This window comes from Hyla sarda, chromosome 1 (assembly GCF_029499605.1).
Source record: "Hyla sarda isolate aHylSar1 chromosome 1, aHylSar1.hap1, whole genome shotgun sequence".
NCBI lineage: Eukaryota > Metazoa > Chordata > Amphibia > Anura > Hylidae > Hyla > Hyla sarda.
This window is the reverse complement of record NC_079189.1, coordinates 582,745,379-582,766,168: the sequence shown is the minus strand read 5'-3', so window position 1 is coordinate 582,766,168 and position 20,790 is coordinate 582,745,379.

Genomic DNA, 20,790 nt, shown 5'->3' with positions numbered 1-20,790 from the left:
GCACTTAATTTATGAATATCATTTCCAGGCTAAAAATTCAATGTAAAGTAAAAGACAACATCAAAGTGGAAAATTTAACTTTTTATGTTGTCGTGAAGGAGGACACCAATGAAGGGAATTTAATTAATAAATCACATCTAAATGGATATTCATCAGAAACAACTCTCTGCAAAGTGCACTGGAGGGGTACAAACCCAGCACCCCTTGCAATCAGCTGATTTTTCAAGGAAGAGGGCAACTTCTCTTGCACAACCTAGCGGCCATTTTGTTATTTCCTGTGGTAATGATATATATCTAGGCTTGATGGGACTCCCACCAGTCCTGAAATCCTAAGAGTGAAGCAGCGGCAGTGCTGTTCCCATTTTTTTTCTGTGCAGGGAATCATAGCACAAATGCATTCAAGTAAATGGGGCTGTGCTGCATCTCCCCACAGAGCGGTGGCCGGGAGCTCGCTGTAGTCTGTCTCTGACTGCCGTAGGCGCATCTACAGTGTTAAAGGGGTATTCCGGGCAAAAACATCTTATCCCCTATCCAAAGGATAGGGGATAAGATGTCTGATCGCAGGGGGCCCGCTGCTGGGACCTCCGCGATCTCCTTGCAGCACCCACATTCTATGCGGAGCTGCGTCTCTAGTTTCGCAAACCTCCGGTTTTCCGGGACTGGAGACGTGACTTAATGCCACGCCCCCTCCATTCATATCTATGGGAGGGGGCGTCATGGCCACCACGCCCCCTCCAATAGACATGAATGGAGGGGGCGTGGCGTGATGTCCCATCCCCAATCCCGGAGGTTTCTGAAACTAGAGACGCAGCTCCGCATAGAATGCAGGTGCTTAAAGGAGATCGCGGTAGTCCCAGCAGCGGGATCCCCGTGATCAGACATCTTATCCCCTATCCTTTGGATAGGGGATAAGATGTTTTTGCCCGGAATACCCCTTTAAATATGCCTCATGTGACCCTGCCCTTCCGGTGGAAAACTATTTTATTTTAAATCAACTGGGGCCAGAAAGTTAAACAGATTTGTAAATTACTTCTATTAAAAAATCTTAATCCATCTAGTAGTTATTAGCTGCGGAATAATACAGAGGAAATTATTTTCTTTTTGGAACACAGAGCTCTCTGCTGATATCATGATCACAGTGCTCTCTGCTGACATCTCTGTCCATTTCAAGAACTGTCCAGAATAGAAGAAAATCCCCATAGCAAACATATGCTGCTCTGGACAGTTCCTAAAATGGACAGAAATGTCAGCAGAGAGCACTGTGCTCGTGATGTCAGCAGAGAGCTCTGTGTTCCAAAAAGAAAAGAATTTCCTCTGTCGTATTCAGCAGCTAAAAAGTTCTAGAAGGATTAAGATTTTTTAAAAGAAGTAATTTACAAATCTGTTTAACTTTCTGGCACCAGTTGATTTAAAAAAAAAAAAAATAAAGTTTTCCACCGGAGTACCCCTTTAAAGTATATACCAAAATTATTTTATTTCCACTTTGTCATTATGGGGTATTAAGTGCAGAATGATGGAGGGAAACATAAGCATAAAAAAATGTGAAAAAAGTGACAGGGTCTGAAGACTTTCCGAACGATATAGATATACATATTTGTCCTTTATATCTTTTCATGGTGGATCAATGTGTAAATTAGGTTACATCTTCTCTTGAAGCACTTTCATCAGTAATTTGCTAGAAACATTTGATAAGAGCACAAAACCCACATAATTACTTCATTCTGCAGAGTAATAAGTTCACAACAATTTGTGGCGCATCGGATGATGAGATGGCGAGGAATGATTAACTCGTAATCAACAATACGGCGGTGAGAACATCGTCTCTCATTCACTGCTTCCTCTTCATTCTAGTGAATGTTATTGTTGGAGACATCGCATTATCGGGAAGATGAAGCTTTAAGATTTTGAATACATTGGGGGTCATTCTCAAAACTCTTCATGTAAAAAAATGTTGCGTTTCCATCAGATATGTGTTTTACATGAGAATGATCCAAGGTTTACACTAGACACACCATTTTTTGAAAAGTGGGCGTGGTTATGTAAACTTCATGTTTTACCTGACAGGTGAGGGTCCATTTCACAAAATAAAATTCACACCGGTTCATTGCTAGTGTAGAAATCATAGGTTATGTATTTTTTTTATTTTATTTTTTGGCGGGGGATGGGTTGGGAAGGTGTTATTTAATCAATTATTGAAAAATAAGTACCTGCACTCACATTTAACCCCTGGACATGTTTTATTTATACAGTTATCACTTGTATGGGCACTAGCAGTCATGGCATATTATGGGAGAGGCTTCCTGCTGAATTTTTCACCAAAAAATCAAAAATAAAAATCAATATGGTGGCAAAAAAAATTTTTGGCTGCCCATTTCACCAATTTTGTTGTAAAAAAAATAAACAAACAAAAGTGGCGCAAAAATGTACTCTCACATATTTTCATATTTTCAAAGCAGCACAAGAAACCTTACAGTAGTTTTTAGTATAGACCCCAGATAAATACAAGTATAAAAATTATCTGACTGCAATAAATTTGACAAGCCCTGTAAATATTTTATTAAGTCATGATTTTTTGTAAATAGTTTAAAGGGGTTGTCCAGTGTACAAATGTTGTTTGAAATGGCTCAGGCTGGGTCACTGCTCAGTCATCCCTTACTGGTCCCTGTATTGACACTCAGGAAAGGGGCGTGTCCAAGGCAAGCACTTAGCCCGCTCTCACTCACCATGTAGTCACTTACTCCCTGAGTCTGCTGTGATGTGCTAGGTCTCTTATCCAATCACTGCAGACCTCTCTGTAACCCCTTCCTATCTGTTTTCAGACGGGAGTCTGATAAACAGAACAGGAGTGAGCACAGAGGAATGATAGTCCCGCCCTCACTTACTGGACTTTGTTCCAGCCTATGTTAAAACTGGGACAAAGATGATGCTGCAGTCAGATAGGATTATGTCCTTTCAAAATTATTCTCACAATTAACATCACTTGTATAATGAATGTTTTATCAACATTTTTTAGTTAGTAAGATCTTGCTGAAGTTGTTTCAACAGCAATTGCAGAAGAGATATTCTTCAGCCCCCGGAGGGGGTGCCAGAAAGTTAAACAGATTTGTAAACTACTTCTATAAATAAATCATAATCCTTTTAGTACTTATTAGCAGCTGTATGCTACAGAGGAAATTCTATACTTTTTGAATTTCTTTTTTGTGTTGTCCACAGTGCTCTCTGCTGACACCTAATGCCCGTGTCAGGAACTGTCCAGAGCAGCATAGGTTTGCTATGGGGATTTTCTCCTGCTCTGGACAGTTCCTGATACGGGCATCAAGTGTCAGCAGAGAGCACTGTGGACAAGACAAAAAAGAAATTCAAAAGCTGCTAAAAAGCAGCTAAAAAGTACTGAATTATTAAGATTTTTTTAAATAATTTACAAATCTGTTTATCTTTCTGGCACCAGTTCACTTAAAAAAAAAAAGTTTTCCACCGGAGTACCCCTTTAAATTTATCCCCTATCCATAGGACAGGAGACAAGTGTATGATCGCAGGGGGTCCGACCAATGTGTACAATGGTTTGGTGGTATGATGTAGTCACCGCAGTGACAATATGTGGCCCTGGTGTGGAGGTAGTATATTATTTTTTAAAACCACAATCCTTGAGAAAAACCAGCATCTCCACTCTCTTCATGGGTCAGATTGGGGGGTGGGCATGATACTTTATTTTGCCAACCCACTGGTCCTGTCTCTGACCCCCACCGCCTTAATCTTGCAGTATTTAACCAGAGAAAGTTCCTAGTTTCTTCACTTTTGCACTTTATTCAGCAAAAACAGGAAGACGATAGACCTTGTGCTTGGAATACACTTGTGAGTAAACAAATAAAGGACTTCAAACCATCCATTACTTTGCAATTGGCAAAATGTAATTAAAGCATATTAGTATTCTGTGGCAGCTATTTCTCTTAAGTTCGGGCCATCGCTCTGATATTGATTTCAAATGCCACCTAGATCGCCCATCTGCTCTATTCATCTGGCTTCTATTTATTCCACATCCTTGCAACAGTTTAAAAAAACAGTTACAATCCTAGTTCTTTATATTTAGGAAATTGCTGTAAGATGCAGAGAGTCTCTACATTTCTCTACTATGCTGTGTCTCTGTTCATGCCCTATTAGATAGGTAGCTTGGTGGCGCTATCCCTCTCTTATGTTTCTGTAATTTGGCGACTGATGGCATTATTTCTGTTTGAATTTGTAAAACAAAAACAACAAAAAAACGGTGCCTCTGTGACCCTATAACAGTCTCCGCTGTATCGCCTCTCGTTACAGAAACATTAACAGTGCCAGCAAGAGAGCCCCATAATATGTTGGGGCCGTTCCTGGATGGTGGAACATTACCCAACACTGGAAATGTCCTGCTCCATCTAGGACAGTTGGGAGGTATGACTTTATGAGGGCTCTGTGGCCAGCACAATAGTCTCAACAATTGTGTTTGCCACAGAGCCGTCATTAAGTCATACCTTCCAACTGTCCCAGATGGAGCGGGACATTTCCGCTGTTGGGGTGATGTTCCACCATCCAGGAACGGCCCCAACATGTCCCGCATTTATCTGTAAATGCCTCTTAAGGAGGCGCCTACAGTTAAATGCGGCACTCGGTGGGAAGTTTGACAGCGTGGGAAGCTATTGGCTTCTCACCCTGTCAATCATTCACAAGAGGCCAAACTCTTCCTCTGCACTCCGAGAGACATCATCAGATGCTGGAGCGCAAAGGAAAAGGAAACAAGAGGAACCGCTGGAGCCGACGGGGAAGAAGACAGAAGACAAGAACAGCAGGAGGTAAGTATTTTATGGGGGAACTTCTGCCTACCTAATGTGGAGGAATTTCTGCCTATGCCGTGACCCGGCATCCCGTTACCAGACCTCCAGACCGGATCGTCTCTGCTTTGCGGTGAGTGCACATACGTGCCCCTCTTTTTGTTTATACTGGATACTTTACACTTTCGTATATGCACCCCGCAGGAGACATTGACATAGGTCGCCTAGGATCCCTCCACTGTTTATATAAGGTGATATTGCTCCTTGAGTGCTGTCCCTCTTTCTTTTGCTTTTGTGGATAATTTAAAAATCTGTTTAACTTTCTGGCACCAGTTGATTACCAGAGTACCCCTTTAAGGTTTGCCACAATTGTATTCCTATTACTCACTTTTGTCAGAGGAAAGATGTAATAGGATTGGTAATATGACAGGACGCTGTGATACATTAGTATTGCAATGTACTGTCAAAATGATCAAGGAATCGCATAATTAATAAGTCTAGGGAGACTAAAAGTATAGTAAAAAAAAAAAGTTTAAAAAAATATTTCAAACTTACAAAATACCCCATTTTAAATAAAAATAATTGGTATTTGCCCTTATTAAATGATAAGGCCATTTATCTTGTACAGTAAATTGCTGTTTTTGGTCACCTTTCCTCATAAACATCTGACCTACAGCTCACCACAAGGAGCACTCTGTAACACAGAGTACATGATGTAAAAGTACCAAAACAAAAATAGCACAATTGTGTTTTTTTTTTCATTTGACACCACAAATAAATAAATATATATATATATATATATATATAATTCATTGGTGTGGTGCAGGTTTGCCATACATTATAAGGTAAAGTGAAGGATGCCATTACAAAGTATGGCTGGTTCCATAATAATAAGCCCTCATACAACTCTAAATAAATAATTCTAAACAAAGCAAAAAGGAACAAAAAATTGGTTGCATCTCCAGGACAATGTGCTATGTTAACTATGGTGCTGCCAGCCTGGCATAATGAGAAGTATCTTGTAGTATATGCTGCAATCCCATTCAGACTAGTGGTGTAACCACCATGGTGCCCCCCCCCCAATGAAGAGGGGAATGTAATGACATATTGGTCCGATATTTATTTGTTTACATATATAATACGGTAAGTGCTTACTTTTTTAATTTATTTTTTAATTTTTGGTGTGTTTTTCTAACCTTTTTTGTCACCTTTTCCCTTCCTAATCCTTCCTGCAGAAAAAAGAAATAAAAATGAGAATAGTAGAAGCTGCTTGTAACAATTGTAGGAGCACTTTACATTTGTAGGATAATTATTCAGTTTTATTCGTTAAGCCAATTCACTCTTACAAAAACTGTATTCCAGTATAAGCCAATACTGAATATCTTTGTGTTATAAGGATCTTCTATTCAGAATAACCTCATGTACTCTGCCTCAATGACATTAAAATCATTTTTCAAGCTAATATTAGCCACAATAATTTGCAGTCTCCTTATGTTGCTATGGCTACTTCCCAAACCCCTAAAGACGCAAAGAGGGGATTTAGACATTAATCCTTAGGTGATTTTTAATAGCAGCAGCTGTCCGCGGCTTGAAAGGCGTGGCAAATTACACCATTAAGATGGTGTGGCGGCTCATTATGTGTGTAGACGTGACACAGGTGTGTGCTGAAGGGGCATACATTCTATTAATGGAGCCTGACACCACGTAAACAATGGCCATCTCTAATGCAATCGCTTCCTTTATACATTCATATGGTCTAAATATTCTTCCTCTAATTGTATTTTATAAAGGGCTATGACTGAGCATTGCGTATAACTTTGATGCACTATTTATTGTCTTGTAGCACTTGGGGCTCAGGGTTCAGATCTGGACAAAAACAGTCCCTGCTTAAAGTATATTTGTCAATAGGAAAATAAGTTAGAGACCTGTCAAAAGGGATACGTCAAAAGTTTTTATCAGTAGGGGCCTGAGTCTTCAGACGCTAAGTAAAAATGAGAATAATATACTGATATAGACTGTGCTACTTGAATATGATACTGACACACACTGTTTATTTATTTATTTTTTAAGTTTTGGACTGCTTTTTCCCCTGTAGTCCCCTCCATACCCCTCTGTCCTCCTCAAGGCTCATCTGTCCCATATACACCCATTTGTCCCCTCCAGACCCCTCTTTCTTCTCCTCCAGACCTCTCTGTCCCCCCCATACTCTTCTCTCCTTCAGACCCCTTTTACTCACTAGACCCCTCCATACCTCTCTGCCTCCCTTGAGATTCCCCTGTCCCCTCTAGACCCCTATTTTCTAATCTTGACCCCTCCAGACTCATTTGTCCCCCTCTAAACCCATCTGTTGCAATCAATCAGCACCTCATCCTGACTCCATTTAGACCCTTCTGTCCCCTACTCCAGACTCCTTTGACTTGTTTTTCCTAACTCCCTCTGTCCCTCCATTAAGGCCCCTTTATTTTCCCTCTAAGCAGATGTACCTCATCTAGACTTCTCTATCTCTGGTGTCTGGGGTGTTGCAATGATATTCCAGGGTCTGGTGGTATTAGCCCTTACTTGTTGTGATGCCAGGGTTCGGTTTGCTTAGTATTGGAGGTCCTGCCACCAACCGGCCCACAAACGGCAGGGATAATAAAAGGAATGTCCACAGCAGAATTTATGAGATAACTGGAAACTTTTACTTGAACTTTTATGCAACAGTCTTTACAATTATACAGTTTCTCCTGAGGCAACCGGGATGCAGGTTCCTCACAGGCTTTGCTGGGACTGGTAGTAATGAGCTTTATGCAGGCCACTGTGCTACTAATTATAAGATTTGAGTGGAATAGTAGTCACACAGGATTTGTAGGTTGAGCTTTATAACTCACTGTTTTAGTGGCTGCTAATCCTTTAGGCTTCGGCACATATTCAATGAAGTTAGATGTGCTGAATGTGCCCGCTTGATAGTCCAGCAGGAAGAGTGTGGAGCAAGGAAGCGCAGGAACAAGAGCAGGAACCAAGAGAGAGCAAATTTACAGACTACAGCCCTTCATATAATAGGGGGCTAGACTAAGCTCATTGGCTAGCAAACCTGTAGGTCCAGAACCCAGGAAGGTCCTTAATCCCATAAGGACACATGACGTGCCGGTACGTCATGTGTCCGCTCCCGATCTATAATGCGGGGCCACGGCTGGGACCCGTGGCTAATAGCACGCGCTATTAACCCTTTAGTTGAACGCAGCGTCTAAAGTGAAATTGAAAGCATGCCGGTTAGCTCAGGGAACTGTTCGGGATAGCCGCGGCAAAATCGCGGCATCCCGAACAGCGTACAGGACAGCTGGAGGATCCCTACCTGCCTCTTCACTGTCCGATCGCCGAATGACTGCTCAGTGCCTGAGATCTAGGCATGAGCAGTCAAGCGGCAGAATCATCGATCACTGGTTTCCTATGAGAAACCAGTGATCAATGTAAAAGATCAGTGTGTGCAGTGTTATAGGTCCCTGTGGGAGCTATAACACTGCAAAAAAAAGTGCAAAAAAAAAAGTGAATAAAGATCATTTAACCCCTTCCCTATTAAAAGTTTGAATCACCCCCCTTTTCCCATAAAAAAAAACACAGCGTAAATAAAAATAAAAATAAACATATATTGTATTGCCGCATGTGGAAATGTCCGAATTATAAAAATATAATGTTAATCAAACCACATGGTCAATGGCGTACGCGCAAAAAAAAATTCCAAAGTCCAAAATAGTGCATTTTTGGTCACTTTTTATATCACGATCAATAAGTCCTATCAATGCAAAAATGGTACAGCTAAAAACTTCAGATCATGGCGCAAAAAATTAGCCCTCATACCGCCCCATACCCGGAAAAATAAAAAAGTTATAGGGGTCAGAAAATGCCAATTTTAAACGTATTAATTTTCCTGCATGTAGTTATGATTTTTTCAAGAAGTACGACAAAATCAAACCTATATAAGTAGGGTATCATTTTAATCATATGGACCTACAGAATAAATATAAGGTGTCATTTTTACAAAAAAATGCACTACGTAGAAACGGAAGCCCCCAAAACGGCGTTTTTTTTTCCAATTTTGTCTCACAATGATTTTTTTTTCTGTTTTGCCGTAGATTTTTGGGCAAAATGACTGACATCATTATAAATTAGAATTGGTGGCGCAAAAAATAAGCCATCATATGGATTTTTAGGTGCAAAATTGAAAGAGTTATGATTTTTTAAAGGCAAGGAGGAAAAAACGAAAATGCAAAAATGGAAAAACCCTCGGTCCTTAAGGGGTTAAACATATGTACATTCACAACGGTAGATCACATGACCTGTTGAAGGTCCTATACATTTATTTCCCCTAAACATTAAATAATAGACATGTAAATACAATGATATGAGGCAACCAAGGGGCAAGCCCTGCAGGAGAGCCCTGTGGAGATGGAGGAGCTCTAGCTGAGGAGACTTAATACAAGGGACAAAACGAGGTCCTGTACCGAAACACCACATACCCCTCCATGTTGACCCCTCTGTACCTCATCAAGACTTCTTTATCCCTACACGTTAACCACCTGTACCTCATCCACACTTCTCTTTCCCTCCATGTATTGATACACAGGCAGGCCTGCCAGCTGTGGGTGCTTTGGAGAGGTTAGAGGAAGGGTAGAGGAGCTCTTCCAGGAGCCAGGACTACCAGTACCAGATAAAGAGATCTATGCAGAAAGTAAGTCAAATATTTTAAATAGTGAGAAAGAATAGAGCGGAGCACTAACCTGTAAAGCAGATTTCTTTATTTCTTTGTCCACAGGTGCATGGCGTGCGGGGAAGCAGACGTGTTCTGGAGACTCAGGTAACGGGCCGTATCGCGCATGCGCTTCTTCAGACCTCTGAAAAAGCACATGCGCGCGATACGGCCCGTTACCTGAGTCTCCAGCACACGTCTGCTCCCCCGCACGCCATGCACCTGTGGACAAAGAAATAAAGAAATCTGCTTTACCAGTTAGTGCTCCGCTCTATTCTTTCTCACTATTTGTGCTATGAACTATTCTGTTAGCGTTGAGCACTGTAATACCGGTTAGGCTTCATCTTATAAGGCTGTCTTGTATTTACTGTTGAATCGCTGCTACTGGAGAGTTAATACAGGAAGGTGCAGGGTTAACTCCTTCATTGTGGAACAAGTCAAATATTTTCCTTACACCTTACAGTAGAGGGAGTTCTTCCATCGCACGTATGCCCTCTACACTTAGACCACACCCCTTCACCATTATTTGTAGCGTCTATGTCTTACCATCCAACCCAGCCAGAGTGGGACAAGGGTGGCAATGAACTGAGAGCAGAACATTGCTGTCACAACCAGATCAAGAATATTGCTTCTCTTGGGTTTTACAAACCAAGAAGAATGGTGAAAATAGCAAAAGTTATTTTTCATGACAGTGACACTAAATGGTGACATTCTTGTTATAGTACTGTGGAATGTATTGATGCTAAATCCGTAACAGAAAATAAGATAATTCCATTACATAACTATATACATAGAACTACAGTTATTCATGGATTTACTCTAGCTTTTGTTGTATGAGACTTTGCACCAGACTTGTGGAATTAATTTTTCCATCTTTTCTCCTCATGATTTAAATGTAGAAAAAAACTCCCCATAATCTTTAAGGAGACAAAAATGCCCAGTAAAAAATCTGCCGCAAAGCAGATACTGGAAGTTCTGTATGAGAAGTCAAAATGCTCCAACTATATTAAGAGGAGTACTAAAAAATAATTGGTGCAAATGTTACCAACTGCCCTATATATTTGGACTGGTCTAAAATAGGCCAGTTTTAAGTAAATATGGCTCTATTTGAAAAAAAAAAAAAGTTTCATCACAATAAAGATTTTTCCTCAAAATTCCTTTTTTTTTCTTTCTTTACAGTAAGCTATTGGGGAATCTTATACCAAAATGTCTCAAGAAGGGTGCAATAGAGATATTGACATTACAGTCCATTAAAAGGTGCTATTTTTGAGTACAGTGCAGCCTATTCTAGAGACACATCAATATTTAATGGGTAGAGGTCTAACTTCCTGGCACTCCTGTTAAATAGCTGACTAAAGGGTCTGTGGCACTTTCCTGGGCATGGTTCATGGTACATAGTTACAAAGGTATGGAGCCATGACTAAGAATCTTTGTACCCAAAACACATTAGAGGCAATCTTATATTCTTTACTGCCATTTTACTTCTTTTTATATATTTCACAGCTTGAGAAAATATTAATCTTTTATTATACTTCATAGGAAAACTTTTATTTCCTTTATAATGCAATCATGGCTTATAAAAAATAAAAAAAAACACCACTAGTGGTCCCAATATAATCCTGTCTGGCTGCAGCATCATCTTTGTCCAAGCTGAAGCGCAGGCTGGAACAAAGTCCAGGAAATGAGGGCGGGACTAGTACTCTCTGTGCTTACTCTTGTCCTATCAGACAGCAGCATGAAAACAGGCAGAAAGGGGTTACAGAGCAGATTGCAGTGATTGGGTGAAGAGACCCAGCACTCAGGGAGGAAGTGGAGTCATGCAGAGGTCACACCCCCTCCAAAGCACAGAATGGAGAACCATATGAGCAACAGATAGAAGGCATTTATGAGAAAAATATAGGTGCTAGACAAATAAAAATGATATGTACATGATCAGGATTAGGTACTGAGTAACATGTGACACTTTTTATGGTATATGACAGGTACTTTTTAAATCCTAGTGGTCAGTAGATCGCTACCAAGGAAAAAGCTTTTTGGGGGCTGGCCACTGAGAGGTGTGGGGAACAACTGAGTTTTTTTTTACACTACACAGGCTGGAAGTATAATGTATACCTGGTCATTTAGCAACTATGCTAAATGTATGCCTGGTCAATTAAAAAAAAAGTTGGATTTAAACTAATAGGAATTTTATTTGTGAAATTTGGAACAAATCAGATTATTTCCAAATTATTTTTCTCATATTTCTAAGAATCTAAAGATGCATGAGATTTTTCAAACAGCAAGCACCACTCTGCTATATCTAGTGCATTTGAAGTTATGTTGACAGTTTTAGTAAATCTAGGCTCCTGCACTTAGTCTTAGTTTCTATATATAACTATTGAACACTGGCTCATGGATCGTACCCAGAGACTGGTGGTCAATGATTCGTACTCTGATTGGTCCCCGGTTGTTAGTGGTGTACCCCAAGGTTGTGTACTGGGACCGCTGTTGTTTAATTTATTTATCAATGATATAGATGGTATTAACAGCTCTGTTTCTATCTTTGCAGATGACACCAAGCTTTGTAGCACGGTACAGTCTATAGAGGATGTGTATAGGTTACAAGATGACTTGGATAGACTAAGTGTCTTGGCATCCACTTGGCAAATGAGGTTCAATGTGGATAAATGTAAAGTTATGCATCTGGGTACTAATAACCTGCATGCGTCGTATGTCTTAGGGGGGATTAAACTGTCAGAGTCACTGGTAGAGAAGGATCTGGGTGTACTTGTAGATCACAGACTACAGAATAGCATGCAATGTCAGGCTGCTGCTTCCAAAGCCAGCAGGATATTGTCATGTATAAAAAGAGGCATGGACTCAAGGGACAGGGACATAATACTCCCCCTTTATAAAGCATTGGTACGGCCTCACCTGGAATATGCTGTTCAGTTTTGGGCACCAGTCCATAAAAGGGACACTGCGGAGCTGGAAAGGGTGCAGAGACGTGCGACTAAACTAATATGGGGCATGGAACATCTTAGCTATGAGGAGCGATTAAAGGAGTTACAATTGTTTAGTCTTGAGAAGAGACGTTTAAGGGGGGGGGGGATATGATAAATGTATATAAGTATATTAATGGCCCATACAAAAAATATGGAGAAAAACTGTTCCAGGTTAAACCCCCCCAAAGGACAAGGGGGCACTCCCTCCGTCTGGAGAAGAAAATATTTAGTCTCAAGGGGCGACACGCCCTCTTTACCATGAGAACTGTGAACTTATGGAACAGTCTACCTCAGGAACTGGTCACAGCAGGAAAAATTTACAGCTTTAAAACAGGATTAGATACATTCCTGGAACAAAATAACATTAATGCTTATGAAGAAATATAAAATCTCATCCCTTCCCCAATATCGCGCCACACCCCTACCCTTCAATTCCCTGGTTCAACTTGATGGACATATGTCTTTTTTCGACCATACTAACTATGTAACTATGCAACTATGTATAACATCTCAATGTCCACCAGCTCAGCATCAGGCAGAAGCCAATCAAAGAGAAAGCTCTCACCTAACACTAACTAAGAAGCAACACAAGACCTTTCATTTGCTGTCTGGTGGAAACATTTCATAACACTTATAGTCTGTCTAATTTTCAAAGAAGGATTAGTTAAGTATATGTGTGCTCTCTCACAATTTGGTTACCATAACAATAAGAACAACGTGTTGCTTTTATATTCTAAGATGAATCCTTGACAAGCCAAAACGACATAATTGCTGTTCTTCAGCCTCTTTTATATCTATTTAAGAGTTCCTGTGATAAAATTATGTATTTACATACACAATTTCTTCCTGAATATTAGCCAGATATTAGTCTGAAGCTTTAGGTTGAGCTAGAGCTACTTATACCACAGTTTATTAATATATATGGTGCAAAACATACACAAATAAATATTGACCCTTGATCTTCCTAAGCCGTTCACTGTGACCTTGTGCTTCACTTTATTATTTTTTGCTGTAATTACATTAGTAAAGAGCCATGAATGTCAATAATGCCTCGAGCTACCGTTACCTTGATAGCTTCAGGGGACAATAGCGCAAAACAACTTTCCAGCTGTGATTCTGACAGAAAAAAAATAACATTACATAAATGTTCTCCTATATATGCATGAAATTATTAGTGTGCATACCATTCATTTTTGGAGTTTAACAATGAGAAGCCATTTGTATTAAGGGGAGAATTGCAAATCACGCAGAGCTCCGTTGACAGGTGCAAGTGGGGATGGCCGCCCCATGACTTTTATGCTAGTTGCCCCCCTGTGGCTTTCTTTGGTAGGAGGCAGTGCATTTACTTTAATAAACACCTGAAAACGAGCAGTTCTATTTTGTCAGTTTGGGATGATTAAGGCTTTTGCATGTGTGATACACTTGTATTCAACTTGAACATACAATTTTGGATATGTTTGGGGGTTGACCTAACAACAATTACCTGTCAATCAGAATATCACCATTGTATACAAGTAATGGAGTTCTCAAGATTCTTTTCAAACTATACACAGTGAAGGTTTTAGAGCTGTGTAAACTCTAAAGACCCTTTTCGACAGGCCAACCCCATTCCATACTGTTTATGAGCACGGATGTTTGTGCAGGTAAGGCACCATGAGTGTCTGATGGATTTTTCATGCAGCCCGTTGGCACCATCATTTGTTGGTCATATATCCACTATTGTATGGCAAAATGCGCAGCTGACAAACAAGGATTTTTACACCAAGTAAAATGATGGCATGAATAGATGAATGATGTATCACTGAAGAATAAGTGAATAGATTTGAGTGAACTTATCAATGGTTCGGTTTGGTGGCTGGTCTATCTTTCAAAAAAAGTTTGGTTCATGGCAAACTGCTTCTCTTCCAACCGGTAATAACTAATCCTCAAAACACGTGTACAACACTGCCTAACAGCTCTAAAGCCCTGTTTTACACTGCTAGGGTCACCTAGGAATGTATTTAAGAATTAAGGAAATAGCTTTTTTAAATCTTCCCTTCTTGGGAGTGTCAACAGTTTTGAGTTTGGCAAGTTAAGAAGACGGCATGGATTTTTCCAAGCATTCCAAAAATTACCCTGTTTGGGAGTTGCAATGGGATTGGTGTACCAAAATAGTAAAGAAGAAATAGATTCTGTATTAAAAGCTGAAAAATTATCCCTTTTTTGGGGATCATAGGTTGTGTATGTGAAGGCCTGGCTGGTCAAAGCAGCAGTAAGGGTAATGGTGGACTCGTGGGATTTGTAGCACCCAGTATACAGCAGGCAGAAGTGAACTGGTGCGAGTCTGTGCCTACAGACCGCAGGCCGTGGTGGACTGGTGTTTTTTTTATTAGCCAGCAGACAGCAGGCGGTGGTGGACTGGTGGGAGGTGTAGTAGCAAGCAGACCGCAGGCAGTGGTGGACTGGTGAGAATTGTAGTAGCCAACCCACAGAAGGCAGTGGTGGACTGATGGGAGGTTTAGTAGCCAGCAGATATCAGGCAGAAGTAAACTGGTTAGAATTGTGGTAGCCAGCGACCAGAAGGCAGTGGTGGACTGTCAATAGTTGTATTACCCAGCGTACAGCAGTCATTGATAGACTGGTGGGAGTCGTAGTGGCTAGAGAACAAGCCAGCAGACAGTGGTGGACATCACCAGGAATGTTCAACTTAGAAATGTCATTCTTTTTTTCTCCTTTTTCAAAATAGTAACTTGTCTAGATTAGGGATATAAAATATAAAATATTTCTTTACCAAAATCTGTTTTCATAAATAATGTCATTTGGATTATTGTAAATATTACATGGTGATTGATAAACATATATTGAATTTAAAATAATAACAAAAATACAAAAATATTTTTTTAATGCTTGAACACTTGAGTGATAATTGCCCCTTAATAACTAATAACCCAGTGCAGAGCTACTTCCTTCTCATTATTTGTATAATCATGACAACATCATTGACTTCTCACTGAAGAGTTCATCTTTCTCTGAGGATGACTGTAAATAAAATCGCTATTGATTCCCACCGGAGCAGAATATAAATAAGAACCCCCAACTCGAAATTGTGGAATCCACCTCCATGCACTCATGGGAGATTAGGACGACATCGGAAAATGGAACTTCTAGCTTGGGAAGTGACATCTTTGTACCGACATGAAGACCACATTTCTAGGCTAAGGTTTACCCAGATTGTGTGTCTGGCGGTGGGGGTCTCCTTCCCCTGGGGGTGCAGTTAAAATCCCAATTTTAGATTATATGGATTGTTCCTTCTGTATATTAAGATATATTGTATGAGAAATACCTTAAAAGGTTTAAGAAGAGAGGATTGTCCAAGATGCACCTATCCCAGGTGAAGGAGGCTGACACTGCCTTCGAAACGCGTCAGAGGTTTTTTGGACAATCTGTACTCCCGTAGTGATGTCACCAATGGCAACTAGTTCACCAACGTGCCACCGGCTGGGGCAGTCTCCCGACCGGCTCCATTAAAGAAGTGAACACTAGGACATTTCATACAGGACCCGCGTGGACCAGAACCCCGTTCATCAGGACTGGAGCACATTCTGCGATCTACAGGTACTAAATAAAACACCTGGGCATGTAGGAGGGGGACACTTAAGAAACCCCTGTATATCTCATTCAATATATCTTAATATACAGAAGGAACAATCCATTTAATCCAAAATTGGGAATTTAACTGCACCCGTTGCTCAAATAGGATTTGGATACCAGTACAGCTATATGGACTATACAATATCAGGGTGTGATACCGAGAATAAAGTATCCCATTACTCTCAAAAAAATTCTACCCTCTGCATACAGTCCACACACAGATATTTCAGATCACTATCAAGTTGAGCAGTAATAGATAGGTTCAATACATTTCCTGTACTTTTGTACTCATTGTTTTAATATATGAACACTGTATAAAACCTAAGACTTACACATATACATTTTATTTTGGCGGTATAGGAATAGGGGCCGCATACAACGTTATCCACTGACCCTGAGGGGGACAATCTTCCACTTGGGCCTTGTGCACTATTTCAGTTTTTCAGCAACAATTACAAATAAACACACCATCTTTTATACATTGGTTGAGACAGTATTTATTTCCTAGAATTCCACAATTTCCTTAGCAACATTTATGCCAAACTTAGTTTTACTCTACACCTAAGGAAAAATTTAATTCATGTTCTGGACGCCATGATGACTCTAGATGCAATAGGTCAGCTGGGAGTAGATCTTCTTACCAAACCCACTGATAGTAATGGCCTTTTAAACTTTTACAGTAACCATCCACACTTAAAAAAAAAAAAAATCACTGCCGAGGTCTTAATTCAACAGATAAGAGAGAATGGTGTCTGATCCCTGACAACTGTCACATAGATTAGAATAAATGCCAGATAAATTCAGAGCTCATGGTTACCTCTATGAGGCGATTGATCTTGCTTCTCATGATACATCAAGCCAATAGACGTCATTAGAATATATTGAGACGTTTAGGAATTTTAGATACCTCTACTAACTTGTTACAAAAACAGTGCTGTGAAATACTTGTACAGTAAAATCTTCCTTAGCAGACATATTCCAATAGCAGATACCTCCCGATAGCAGACAGTTTTTTATTCCCCCACATAGTCCCATAAGACTTTAAGGAGAACACTTTTCACTTTCCCTGTGCCCGGGCTACAAAAACTAGAAAAAACAAAATTCAACTCACCTTCTTACGTTCCCCCATTGCGCCAATATCGGCATTTCGTTCCTCTGGTGCTTGTCTTCTTCCTGCTTCTTGGGCTTGGTGACTCATACTGTGCTCAGTGTATCGCCGGCCGCAGCGATGTGCCGCCTCGGCCCGGGCAGCAGGGAGAAGGCGGGGCCCGGGCTCCTTACATGACAGTGTGCTCCGAATAGTGGACACTCCCAATAGCAGACCAGAACACACCAGTGCACACGCGTTAACTTCCCTATAGCAGACAACAAGGCTTATCTGCCGACCCTGCGCCCTACTACATTTAAATGAACTTGCCCGCACATAGAAATGGATTAGCCCGCTAAAGGGGTGGAGGGGAGAGAGGGGATGCAGTAAGCATAGCACAGTAGGAAAGAGAGAAGATGTGGGGGAAAGGGACACTGAAAGTTCAGTGTGCGTGCAAACGCCGTGTTTTCCTTGCAGTAGTATTCACACTAACAATCGGGTGAGGGAGAAAAACAAAGGTCAACCAAAGTCGACCGTGAAAGTGATTAATGCTGAAGGAGAAGGTGGACGTCATTCGAGAAAGTGAAGGTGCAAGCACATAAAATTATTACTTTTTCTAAATAATAGATACAATTGTTGAGATTTTTAAATTATTTCTTTATAATATTGCTTTTGATCATGTTTTATAGGTAATTACACTTTGGAGTGAGCACAATATTTGGTCATTTAAAAAGATTTTTGAGCCTTTTTTTCCTAGTAGTGGACACCTCCCAATAGTGGACACTTTTTTTTTTTTCCCTGTAAGTGTCCGCTATTGGGAGATTCAACTGTAATACATATCTGGTGGATGGTGCGTCCTCTAAAAATAAGAAATTGACAGAATTATTAATGATTAAAGAAATTCTTGATCGAATTTGAAACCTAGACTACAAAATGTACCGCAGTTACACTGGAAACTATAAGGTCATTAAATATAAGAAGTACTAAACAATGTTCTTGTAACAAAGGAAAAACAAATTACAGTGGTAAAACAATACCTTAACCCCTTTGGAATGCAGTTTTAATATCAAAACACCTACAAAAGACCTGCCATATGAATAAATATATCAACACAACTAATTACAGCAGCTTGTAATCGAACTGACCCACAAAATAAAGTTAAGATGATTTCTAGGTTTTAGTTTTTTTCACCCCACATTAAAATTTTTATAAATTTTTTTTCAGATAGAGGGTGCCATTAAAAAGTATCAAACCTATCTGAATAGAACTAAATACGAGGTAAGTAACACTGAATCATGGCCAGAAAATAACTACTGAAATACCTACAAAAGACCTGCCATATAAATAAATATATCAACACAACTAATTATAAAGATATAAAAATGTCACGCTGACCGTGAGTGCTCTCTTGTCATGTCCCAGCTGCTGGCGGGGCTGGGATTCACATCGCGGGATGCTCACGCATGCAAATCCCAGCCCGTCACTCACCTCCCTGTCCAAAGGTGCACACCCCCTTTCCATAGAGGGGGCATTGCTGTGACATCATGAGCGGGGCGCGGCTGTGACGTCACGAGCCTTTACCCTCCATCGCCAGTCATCCGGCACTGAGTGAAGTTTGCCGAAGCCGAAATTGCGGGGTCCCCATCCTTTGGATAGGGGATAAATGTCTAGGTGCGGAGTACCCTTTAAAGCTGGCCATGCTTAGGCAACTTCATTTCAATAAAGGTGAACCCTTGGACAACCCTGAAGAAAGCAGGAATACCTTCAAATACATTTTCATGTTTTATCATGTCTTTTTTAGGTGCAAAAGTAAATGCCGACACTTCTTAATACATTTGTATTATAATTATTCATCATCATCATCATTTCTGTATCATAAAATCAAAGCTCCAAGAGTTCAGTTCTACTCTTGCCCCTGAAGCTCCAGTGCAGGGGGGGGGGGGGGGGAGACCAGAGCTGAGTGGGCCATTGATCTCTGCACTGCAGACCCCAAAAATTCCACTTGACATGTGACATGAAATCTTTGTTATATATTGAAAGTCTTTTCTGCAACATACACGGTTTTGTGTAAGTGATGGGCCTATGTTGCTATATTAATAAAGCTCATGAGTGTCCAGATCTCCATGGACCAGGATCTGCAGCCAACAGCAAAATTAAGGACAAAAAATGGACAGTGAAACAAGAGGCTGGCATCACAAGAGGTAGTGAAGAAGACATTCTGACCACATTTTAAAGGGGTACTCCACCGCTAGACACCTTATCCCGTATTCCCCTCTTATTCCCTTGCCATGCCCCCTCAATGCATGTCTATGTCACGCCCCTTCCCATAGACGTGCATTGAGGGGGCGTTACGTAACATCACAACCACTGATGCCGCAACCCAGCATTCAGGATAATTAATAAGATTTCTAATCGCGGGGTCCCGTTCATTCATTCATGATAGGGAATAAGATGTCTGATTGCAGCAGTCCCGCTTCCTCCCAGTTCACTGCCCCATCATGATAAACCACCCCCTGCCTTTATTTTTATTATTTGTTAGTTTTCTACCTTGATATTGCTCTGTATTTTCTGCTCAGTCTCAGTCAGATTCAAAGACTGGGAAGGGGCGTTACCCAGCAGGTGTGACATCATCTGAAGCCATACAGGGGAGAACTTCCTCCCTCACTCTTCTACACACATCCCAGGGCAGTTTAGTGTGAGATGAGCTATGATTGGCTAAGGCTGCACACACCCCCCTCAGCACTCCAGACTGCATTTACTGACTTTGGACTTCTGCCAGGCCAGCAGGAGTCCAAAGTCTATGCAAGAGATGGGGGAAATATGCTCTGGACAAATAGGGACACACCTAGTGGCTTTTTTTAAATACAAATAAAACATAGAAAATATTTTTTTTTTTAAAGTACATTAGAAAGATTTTTTTTAATTTACCATAAGGAGTGTAATAACAAAAATTAGTTTTAATGACAGTGCCCATTTGACAAATGGGAAGCCTCCTAAGGCTCAGAGCCATGGCTTAGTCAGTGTTCAATCAGGTCTAACTATCTCAGTGAATTCCATAAGACTTGTTAGTCACTCAATAACCTTGATGCACTCTCACAGATGGGGCATGGACATGTGGACTCTTTTTTACCATAATACAGCCATGGAGTAGAAATGTAAAGCGTCACATGAGATTTATATTGTGTGATTTGTGTAACAATAAACAAGCGCCATTGCTGCTTGTACCTGCTGGCTGCAGATTAGCTGACACAAATGTTTTTGTTTGGCTGCCATATGGTGCATGACTGCTTCCTGGAGTTATGGCTTGCTGTTCCTTTTTGCTGCCATCTGCTGGTCTAGGCAGACTTATAGTATCCTCTTTAATTTAAAGAGCCAGTATGCAGGATTTCCTATTAACAAAAAGCTATTTAGTTATTTGCTATCCTGTACATCACGTGGGCCTGACAATCCTTCTGGTTCTTCACTCCTTATTTTGGCCTTTTATCTTGCATGTGAAAGTACTTTGTCTGCTACGGAGGATTCTGAGACCAATTCTACACCTTGCCATGGTTTAGATAGCTGGAG